Raw genomic sequence first — 12,072 nt, forward strand, 5'->3', positions numbered from 1 at the left:
AACCTCGGTGCCGCACAGAAGATCCCAGCAGATCCTCCATGAACACGTAATATGAGAAAGAAATAAATAAGCCTTCGTTATTTTAAGCCACTGAGATTCTGGGGCTATTGTTCACAGCCTATTCAGACTGACACAGCCTAAAACTGAATAAAAATCACACAGGAAACTCCTAATATTCATTCCACTCATTTCAAGAAATTTTAGCATCAATTCTCTTACCGTGTACATTAAACTCTCATAAGATTTCCCCCAGGTATCAAAAAAAAAAAAAAAAAAAAAATAGATTGGGATGATGAATGCACAACTGTAAGATGGTATTGTGAACAGTTGATTGTACACCATGGATGACTGTATGGTATGTGAATATATCTCAATAAAACTGAATTTAAAAAAAATCATGCCCCTTATACACTTACTACTTCCATGCACATTTCCTAAGGACAAGAATATTCACTTACGTAACCACCTTAAGCAGAGTCATAAAGTTCAAGAAATTTAACATTGATATGAAGTTTACAGTCTATTCTCTAAGTTTTTCACACAAAGTCCCAATATCATCTTTTTGGGAATTTTCTCCTCCATTATTAGATCCAGTCTAGAATCATGTATTGCCTTTAGTTGCTATTGTCTCTTTAATCTCTCTCTCCCTCTCCCTTTCTCTTTCCCTCTCCCTCCCCCTCCCCATCCCTCTCTTCTCTCTCTTTCTCTCTCAAATTGTGGAAACATATATACAATATGAACTGTCTCATGTCAACCTCTCCCATGCATATGATTTGGTGGGATTAATCACACTCACAATGTTGTGCTCCTCTCATTGCTATCCGTTACCAGAAAGAACCCATCACTTCATACAGAAACCCCGTACCCCTTATGAATCAACTCCCCCTTCCCCCTCTTCAGTAACCTGCACTGTCTCATACACAGCTATTTTAAAATTTAGTAAGACTGGGTATTTTTTTTTAACTTAGCATCAAAATATAATCAAATGGAATACCATTTTCAAAAGATTTTAATACGCTAATATTACTGCATATTTAAATTCTAGTAAACATATATTATGTGGTTCAGAAGTCATTTCTCGAGGCTTCAGTGCCTTAAGTCAAATTGCAAACATTAGTTTTTAATGTATAGGTCACCAATTGTATTGGTGAACTAGAATATGGGGCAGGATATATATGGGTATCAAAAGGTTTTATTATTAAATAAAATTCTGATATCTCCAAGAATCCTCTTTCTTGGAACCTACCATATTTTTCTTTTTTCCTTCCTACCTTCAAATATTACACACCTACCATTAAGATTGAGCCATGTACATTTGCTGACACTAATTGTTTTTGATTTATAAAAATGTCAATTCCATATGTGTAAATCTATTCTATTTTAGGCAATTACTATACTTAATCTCCATTATATCCCTATGGTGATAACCTTTATTACCCTCATATTTTCACATAAGAAGACATACATGTGCACACACGCATACCCGTAGACTCGTGTAAGTTACTTTTACTTAAACCTCAAAGAATTTAATGCCTTGTTTCAGACTACACAAATGGTCAGGGTTGGAACCCAAATTAGAACTGGAAGACTGTTTAATTACAAATTACAAATATTTCACCTTATTTAATGTTGAGTGTTTATTTTATGAGTTATTTGCATTTTTATTATTTCCAACTATTAGTATGGTATTTTTACCATTCATTCATTCTTTGTTCATTTTCAACATTTATTTAATGCTTTCTGATGGCATTAAATAATAATCTGCTCTCTGGGGACAAAGTCTTCATTTGTAGATTTGCCAGTTTCCATGGTATAAATATTCCCACTGTAGCTGATTTCAAGCTATCAATGTGATGTCAACCAGCTTGCACAATTACTGAAAATTTATCAGCTTTTGTGTAACAGCATGAGCAAGCCTTAGCAAACCACTGTTTGCAATATGTATTCCAGACACTTTGTTAGGTATTAAGGAAAAAAATAAGAAAAACATGTGATTTCCTACTTGGAATAATCAAGGGTCTAGTAAAAGAAAATGAGAATCAGCAACACAAATTATCATAACTTTTGGAAAAAATAGTATATCTTTAAAGATGATTATTTTCCCTATTTTCTCTTCTTTTAGGTAACTGTTTATAATACTGTTCCCAACTGAAAGTTATTTTAATCCCTTGTAAAACCATAACATGATATATGATATATGATAATATGACAAAGTTTACCCTAGAGTTCAGCCAGAAAAAAAAATTGTATCTATTTCAAAGCCACTTCTTCTTCCCATTTTCAGAGAACAAAAATTCGTTAATGGTAGTTCAGCTTGTATATTCTCACTAACGTGACTTTTACTTGCTCTATAATGAATCAAAACAGAATTAAATGGTAGGTAACTATCCATGTTACATGTGATAATTACTATAATCACACCATCATCATTCTCCATATTGATGTATTTTTCCCACAACACATCAAGAAAATTATTTACTTGTAGGATGATGAATGACTCACAACAACAATTCAGGCAGGTATGATGATGATAGGTAATAGGGTAACACAATTTTCTCTTGAAACATAAACACAACCTGTTCTATATGTTCTGTATGTTGGCATGTATAGAGTTTATGCTTAGGTAAAGACACTTTTCAAATCTTCTGGACACTGAATGAAGGCCTGAATTAGAAAAAGCTTAATGTTGTTGATGAAGGGAGATGATTCAAGCATGTTTTCTTCCTGAAACACACCATGTTCTCCATAATTTAAAAAATGGCTATTTTTATGGAGAAAGCACTGTTGGGAATTGAATCATGTCACCCACAAAAGACATGTTCAAGTCTTACTCTGGATTCCTGTGGGTGTGAATTCATTTGTGAACAGGACCTTTTGAAGATATTATTCCTTAAGTTGTGGCCAAATTGAAGCAGAGTGGGCTTTAATCCATATGACTGGAGACCTTATAAAGAGAGGAAATTCAGATACAGTCATTCAGAAGAAGCCAGATGCCAAAACTCAGCAGAAACCAGAACAGACACAAAGAGAGAGAGAGATCAACACATGACAGAGGACTGCTATACCCAGAAAGCTACTGACTCCAGGAGAAAGCATGGCTTTGCTGACATGTTGATTTTGGACCTCTAACCTTCCAAACCATGAGCCAATAAGTAGCTGTTGTTTAAGCCAAGTCATTGTACGGTATTTGTCATAGCAGCTCTGGCAAACTAAAACACATACCATGCTCTTCATTAAAAAAAAAAGCACACAACTATTTTTATGGGAGAAATATAGTTTCACTTACCAAAAATATTGGCAATATAAGGCAGCCTAAATAATAAATTACTAAATAATTTTACATATTGTCATTTTTATATACTAAAATACATTTGTTCTCTTCTGTGGGTAGTAAGTAGAAAAGAAAAGAGGACTGTATTTAAAAAAATAATAATATGAAAATGTCTGTGAACATTTCTGAGTATATGTAGCTGACAGGTATAACTCCTTGATTGACATAAAACAGTGTTTCCAACCCACAATACTCAAGGCCTCTTTAGGAGCCACAAATTTATTGCAATGCTTCTAAAAACTTCTAGAAAAGATATATATATATATATATATATATATATATATATATATATATATATACACATCAAATACCAAGGTTGAATAATCTGTCTTACATAGATATGCATCACTATATTTTAAAAATTATATAAAAGCTGTTTGCATACATGTTTTTAAAAAGCATTCCTCTTTTCAGGGTAGTTTTTTACATTGCTGCTATCTCAAGCTATGAATATCAGAAGTTCAACAATCACACCATGGCTCACAAGTTTTTTTATATTATAAACTAATCAGAGTAAAACATGGGAATCAATAAGGAAAATTGGTAGGACAGATGGCAACAAGAGAGTGGACACAACCATGATATTTATTCAACAAAGATGTCTTGGGCAACTTACTAAGTTCTTATCAACAGTAAGTGAATGTGCAGATACAAAGAATTTTCAGACATGGTCCCTGCCCTGAACAAAGTCTTGAGGAAGATTCAGAAATACGTATTTACTAAGAGAGCACGAGTATGAAACCATAGGGGAGAGAATAAGTAATGAAGGGTGTGATTTTTGAAACTTGAAACAAAATAAAATAATATCTCTTCATTCCGAAAAGAAAGGGAGGGGCATTCAATAGAGAAAGAAAAGATAAGCAAAGATTCTACTTGCTATTAAAGGCCCTGGGATCTCAGTTTGTGGACACACTTCTGAACTGAGCATCTCTCCGATGGATCATTTTCTTTAACCTCCTTATAAGCAACTTCATGTGGGTTAAATTTCTGTAAAATCTCCTCAGTAATAGTAAAACACAGAAGTTTTCCTTCTAAAGAACTGGTGACTGACTTACTTTCACACATATGAATAAAGCTGTGCTTCATACTAAAATTCATTTGTTCTGCCCACACCAACAGTGGGTGGCAGGAATAGTGAAAAAGCATCAGGTTTTCCCTTAGTCTACTTTTCTTGTTTGTGAACTTTGGGTTTAATTTTGAGGTATTTCATTAATCTCATGAGATCAAATAACTGCAAAAGCTATAAGATTATTTTAATAACTCATATATGAAGAAGATAATTACTATAGAAATGAAAGTTGAGATAATTCAATTTAAGGTGGTTAAAAAGTGATGAATATTTCACGTGTATCAGATAAATCATTTGTGAGTGGCAATGACCCAGAAAGTCTGGTAGTGACTCCTACATGGGCTGACCAGATATCCTGGTTTCCCTGGGACAGTCCCAGTCTAACATCTGCTGGCCCAAAGTCACTCTGGTTTGACGTTTACTCCAGAAATTTCATTTTTTGACAATGCTACTCTTTTTTTTTAAATAATCGCATTCAAACAACCTGGGATGGGTTTGGGAGATCTCTACTTTGTACTTCCAGTGTCTGCCATGATCTCTTTGAGTAGTATGTGAGACACATGGTAGGGAATAAAATTCTCACTTTTACTCATTCTTAAATCTGAAAGCCAAACAGCAAAAACTCATTTCTTTTCCAAACTCCATTGACGCAACATAACTATCCCCTCCTTTAAGGACAGGTATCCTGGGATTTTGCTGATGAAACAAAGTACGCTCAGAAACCATAGCTATTGGCACATAACCCTTCAAGTCTCCTGGGATAGTGGGAAAACGTTTTGGTGCAGCTGCCCATACCATCTCACTTGGCATACACCATTTGCCCCAAAATCAGTTCAGTGACTTTGTGAAGCCCAGGCTGCCAAGCAGCAGGGTCAGTGGAAAATGCAGAATGGATTGGACGGCTGCATATGAAATATGAGTGGGAAATAGAAGTCGAGCTGTCCTGTCTTAGCATGCAGGTAGGGTAGTTTGATGTCTGTCGCTGCAGTGGCTGTTTCGTTGTTTTATGGTATAAAAGTATAAACATTTATCCATTTTATTTTTTTGAAGTAAACTATTTTAGCAGCAGTAAATGAAAACAACACATTTTTTAATGAAAAATTAAGTACGGATTTCTGCTTCTCAAGAAAGTTGATGTAACTTTCACACAATATATATGATTATTCAATGTCTACCACAGGAATTGCAGCAATATCACTGATCATATTAGAATCAGAGTACATAAATCTATCAAGAGACATCTCCATCATCTTCAAATATTATAGTTAATTTAAGATGACTATACTTGAAGATAAGGATTTAACATGCACCAACAGATGATATGTTTATATAATATTCCATGAAACATGACTTTTTATTTTTATATCAAATTACTGTACTTCTAAATTAGTTTTGCACAGTTTTGATTCCCAGTTTTCATATGTCATGGCAAAAGTGTTAAATGATAACTTAATTTGTTGGCTTGGATAGCAGAAGACTTTTCAAAGAGTTAAATGAAGCCAGTTTTATGTGAGTGTCATCTAACTCATCAAATTGAAATTCAAATAATTTCAATAAATATTCCATATTTTCCCTCCAATTCATGGAATCAAAGCAGATCTTTTGAAAATATGTTCTCTCTGATGTGGACATCTTCTATTCTTGTGAATACTATTGTTTTCAGTTAAATTGTTCAACTTTGAAAACAATAATATAGAAATTTTGTTGAAGATAAAATGTTCTTACTAAATTTAAAAAAATTATGAACCAAGAATATACCTGGAATTGATTATGGTGAATACATCATTCATATTTGTACCCAAACTCTCTGATATATTGTAGTAAGTAATAGGGAAGGCACAGTTATTAAAAATTCAGCTACACAAATCGTTTAACAGAGCTTGAATACAAACTTTAACTTGAGCACAGGCACTTCTTTCTTGCTAATTATCATCAATCAGATTTCAGCAGTGTTTGCCCCTTTAAGGAGCTACTTTCTAAATCAAACTGAGTGTCTTATCAGGGTACTAATTAAACATTTTTTTTTTGTAAATTTTCCTCTGTATTGGGTTTGCGTTTGTCCAAAATAAGTTGGCAATCTTTAATACAATTATTCAACAAATAGAACTAAAAGCTTCAGGCTTTTGAAGCTTTTAGCAAATTGCAATATTTAAAGCAATGCTTGCAAACAGGAAATATTTAAATTTATACCCACAAAAGCAAGGAAGAAACAATTAAATTAAATAGGGGGTTCTCAGAAAATAAACGAGTTAATTTTGAAATTCTTCATTTGTGCTGTGAAATGTCACAATCTGTGAAGAGAATCTTTTGATACAGCTCCTATTTTTAATCGGCTAAATTAATGGTCTGTAACAGAATGGAATAAAAATGAGAAGTTTGATGATCTTTAAGATCTATATTTGGAGAAACTTTAAAATAACTATTAATAGGAAAAAAACTGCCTTGCAAAAAAATATTTGCTGAAAAAAGTTTAAAGATATGCAAAACATAAACAATAACAACAAAACTACGTCCTGAAAAGTATTAGATAGAAGTATTTCTATATTTTAATATAAAAAAATAGAATTGAGAATATCTTCTATTCAATATAATTTGCTCTGAGGTTGGAAGAGATTTTAACATATATAGAAAGCATATTTTAACAACCAAAAATACTATGGTCTACAGAAGAATGTCAACTGCAACTGTCAATAATTTCAAATGTATTAACCATAAAATGCAATTTTGAAGAAGACTGCAGTATTTGTATGAAAAATAATTTAAAACACTAAGACCATACTGAAAATTAATATTCATTCTTTAGAAATACACCAGCAACATGGTATAACAGACTGATATAAGTGAGAATTTGGTTAAACATGAAAATGTGTAGCAAGAATAACTAATCTACTCTTGTTATTTTTCTTCACAATCCAGATAATGAATATATAGAGAGAGTTTTTTCTTTAATACAATGGATGTTGCTTTTGTTTTTACAAAGAATTTTGTTTCTGAAAATAGTTTTGAATATACTTAGTACATAGATCAACAAAGCAATAAAACCAGTCTACTGGTCAATAAATAAATATTTCAAATATTATTTAATTGCAATTGTTTTTCAAACTCTTTCATACTTTCAAAACTGACCCAATTTGGTCAATAAATTATGTCTTCATCCTACTCAGCTATCATGTGGTGAACTCTACCAATGAATTAAAAATCATTAGTGAGAGAAAAAAGTAAATGACAATGAATTAAAAAAAAAAAAAAGATACAAGAAAAATATCCAAGTATTTTCCTCCAGGATCACTGACAAGATCCAATGTCTTATTGACCTGCTGCTAATTCAGGAAAGGCTGGTGATTAATTTCAGAATTAGCAAGGGGACAGAACTATTACACAAACTTTAGTTGCAAACAATGAATACTATTTTCATTGTTTTTCTTAAAAATAGCTCCTCACTTTTATGAAAAGTTACTCTGTACCAGATACTACTTCAAGCATTTTCTCTTTCATAACTCTAGCAGCCCAATAAATAAGTACTACTTATATCTACATTTAGAGATAAGTAAATCAAGGCATAGAGAAATTTAGTAACAAGCCCAAGGTCTCAAAACTGGGAAGTTATGATGCAGCCCAGATTTGGACTAGGTCCATCTGAAACAGGGATCCATTCTCTCAGGGACCCCTTGGAAATAGCCCAACATCAAAGTGAGTGGTGAGCACTGAACGCTGAGGGAGGGGGTGGAAGTCCCTTTGACAAAGATAAACCTGTCAATAGCAGAAGGATAAAAGATGGAAACACAATATATATACCATTAAGTAGGAGACAAGTATATCTGACTATAAAACATAGAACCAGCACATAAGAACAAAACAAGGGGCAAAAATAAGCTTATCTTGATCGTTTTGATGTCCAACAGACTTACCTACTTTCCAAAGACCAGTTATGTTTCTGAGTGCAGCAGTTTCTATATCATACTGCTCATTTTTCAGACATTATCTCACGTAGGATGGAAAAGATCTTTGAAATAGCTTTTTACCTCCCTGGTAAAAGAAACTCATCTGAACTGGTGAGCCAACAAGTATGTCCTATACACTATAAGAATTACTGAATTCCCACTGGGCCCTCTCATAGGGAAATACTTTTTTTTCTTTCTCTCTCAAACCTCAAGAAGACACCCATTTAAGGACACAAAGGATAATTTGTATGTACTTATTGATTTTGTTAACTCATGACATTATTTGATAAGAATTTTTGTCCAAGTTCCAGCATGTAGAACATCGTCTAGCAAAGCCATCAGAATGTTGCATATTTGCACATACATCACTTCTACAAAGTGCTCCTGATTAAACTTAGATTGCATTCTTATTAGCATTCACACGCTCAGTTCTTTGTAAAAACGTACTTTTCTGTTTGCACTCTTCTTTTATGAAGTCTTATCTCCTCCCTGGCAGCATTTACTCAATATCCCCTGAGCTCTATTTGAGCAAAAATAGTACACAGAGTAGGATTTACCAAGCATGAATATTCCATAAAGGATCATGAGGATTCTGTAGTTCACTGACTCCATTGTCTTTGAAGACAAATTTCAACATAAACATTTAGTTCTGTTCTTCTTGTGCACAACTAAGTGACAATATTAACCCCTGCATATTATGAGAACAATTTATATTCAGTGGGGAATGATTATTCATATAGGCTCAAAGCATATCTTATTTATTTGTATTTCTCCATCCTTAGGTTCTTAATGATGGAAAGAGCCTATCCTTCAGGTTGTATCAACCAGAAAGATGTCAACAAAATAAAAAGAAAAATAATTTTAATTCATGGGTGTCTTTTTAATTTAAAAATAAAATAATAACCTAACATTAGACTGTGGTATCCCTGAATATAAGAACAAGGTTTTATTCATCTTTGTATCCCATGTATATACAATGGCTCATATGCAGTGTTTGTTTAATCAATACACGTTTGTTGAAAGAATGAAGCAGGGATACCCAAACAGTGGCCCAGGGACCAAATCTGGAAAACCACTTATCTCATAAGGGCTATGAACCCAGGCACATGTGTGTGTTTACATATTGTCTATGGCTATTTTCCAGTTTGCTAAAGCTGCCGGAATGCAAAATACAAGAAATGGATTGGCTTTTATAAAGGGAGTTTATTAGGTTACAAATTTTCAGTTCTAAGGACATAAAAGCATCCAAACTAAGGCATCAACAAGAGGATACCTTCACTGGAGAAAGTCCAATGGCATCTAGGGTTCCTCTGTCACATGGGAAGGTACATGGCAATGTCGGCTGATCCTTCTCTCCCAGGCTTTGGTTACAAAATGGCTTCTTCCAAAATGTCTCTGGGCTTCTGTCTTAGCTTCTCTCTCTCAACTCCTGTGTGTCTTTGCTCATTTTTCCCAGGGCATTTCTCTCTAATCGGCTGGGGGGTCCCCTCTTATTTTCTCCAGGGCAAACTCTGGATTTCATCTCCTAGCTTCTCTCCTGGTCCTAGTTCAACAGCTATCTCCAAAATGTCTCTGGGCATTTTCTCTCTAAGCGTCATGGTCTGTGTTGGCTCTGAGCTCTCTTTCTCTTAGAGCTGTCTTAAGGACTCCAGTAAGCTAATTAAGACCCACCTTGAATGGGCAGGGTCACATCTCCAGGGAAATAGTCTAATCAAAAGGTCCCAAAACAGATTTAAATCAGTACAGCTACTTTTGTACAACAAAGGCACACAAAACCTAAATTAATTACCGTTTGGCCTTTATAGAAAAGTTCGCCAACTCCTGGAAATAGGGGAAAAAATCACTAGCCATCTTTTCCATGAGCATATTTTGATATAGTTACAATGGAAACATGCAAAAAGTTTAGTATTTTAGTTTTATTTACTATATCATATGCCTATTTCCATGAGGAGATCCAGTCTTCATTTTTACATTAACATGTGCATGGTTTTCTGTTGAGTAGATATGTTGTGTGACTCCCTTCTCTGGATCCCAATTTCCACATTTGGAAAATGAGAAGACCCACTTTGGGAGCCTGTTAAGTGCTTCCAATTTCTGCCTTCTCGGTCTCTGTGTTGCACTCCCATAGTCTTTCTCATATATGGGACTTTAAAGGTTGCAGCTATGCTCATTTATTTAATTTTCATATATCTGAGGGCAGCTGAGAGATCAGGTTCTAACTTCTCTTGCAAAAAAAGGACAGAATACTCAGGGTTTTTACTGAACACCAATAATATGGCTACTACTGATAGGTCTAGTTCTTCATGTTTTCATTCTCAGAAGAAATGAGTAGCTGTTCAGCTCTGCCAAAAGGAGATTATGTATCATTTTTATCCCTTAGACATTTTTCCTAGAAGCCACAATTATACCAACTTTAGAGATAAAAGATGATGTAACACCACAATGTGTTTAGATTTTCTTCGTTTTCAATTTATAATCTGCTTATTGAAATGCTTAGATAAGTAGAACACTAATTTTATATCCATGTATTCATTGATCCACTCAAAACAATGTTAGTATCTACTATGTACCTCACATTGAGCTATGCATTAGAGATAGAAACAGGAGTAGGACATATATTAGACTAATGAAGTACTCAGTGATGAGCAAAATTCTAAATCCTGAAGACGAATAAAAATGAATCCTGCTAGCTAGTATTATATTTAAGATAAAACTCATAGAAAAAATGATGATAGTTAGTGGGTCTCTATCTATCACCTTCTGGTTTCTGACTTGACCAGCTGTATACTAAGATCCCTAAAATTAGTATTATATAGTGAGAGTCTCTAAAGGCCAGAACCATAAGTTTATGCTATTTCATTAAGGCTGCTGAAACAGACAAACAAAAATTACCTAAGACAATGGGCCCAAAACATTTTAAAAATATATTATTGTACTGAATACAATACAGTAAATCTTATGAATGATGGCAGCTGGGGCATGTCACTCCTTTTTTCCATTGGTGCACCCAATGCTCCTCCACTGGAACAAGAATACGCCCTGGGGATCACCTTGGATCATATGGCTTCTATTTCTAGGAAATGCAGCTCACAATAAGAATTTCAGGGTCTCCACTGATTAGACAACTCCAACCAAGGCCTTTAAATAGGCACCCCAAAGACTTTTTGCAAGATCTGATTTATATAAATTCATATGTTTAGAGCTGTCATTCCAAAAGATAGCTGCCCTTCCTTCATTGCTGGATGGGAAAAAGCCCTGTGGTCACCCCCAACTTTGCTATAAAGTGGGAAAGCTGTGAAAGACACAACAGCTACACGTCTAGGTCTAGTGTCAATCTTACGCCATGTATTACAGCAGGTACAGACAGCATCATGTGTAAAGAAAAGATAAGGAAGCATAAGGGTGCATTCAAAGAGCAAGCTAATTGCCCTTTTGAGTTATACTGTATAGGTGAGGAGAAGGAAGAACAGAGATGTAGGGAGGCTGCACTAAGTCAACCTAATTGATGGGGGGGTGGGGTTCGTGAATGGCAAAATCATTATCCTATTTCAAACAGTAGGACAACTTCCTCTTAACTTTGGTATTGGTTTCCAGTTACTGGGGCCCACCCAGAGGACAAGGTTAAGAAGCAAAAAATACTGTGACAACATGCAAATACATCTTAAACTGTCTCCTTGGATCACTAAGATTATGTCCTTATGGATTTGTAGGAGACTTATGTTATTTCACAG

The sequence above is a fragment of the Choloepus didactylus genome, chromosome 9 (genome assembly GCF_015220235.1).
Source record: "Choloepus didactylus isolate mChoDid1 chromosome 9, mChoDid1.pri, whole genome shotgun sequence".
Classification (NCBI taxonomy): Eukaryota; Metazoa; Chordata; class Mammalia; order Pilosa; family Megalonychidae; genus Choloepus; species Choloepus didactylus.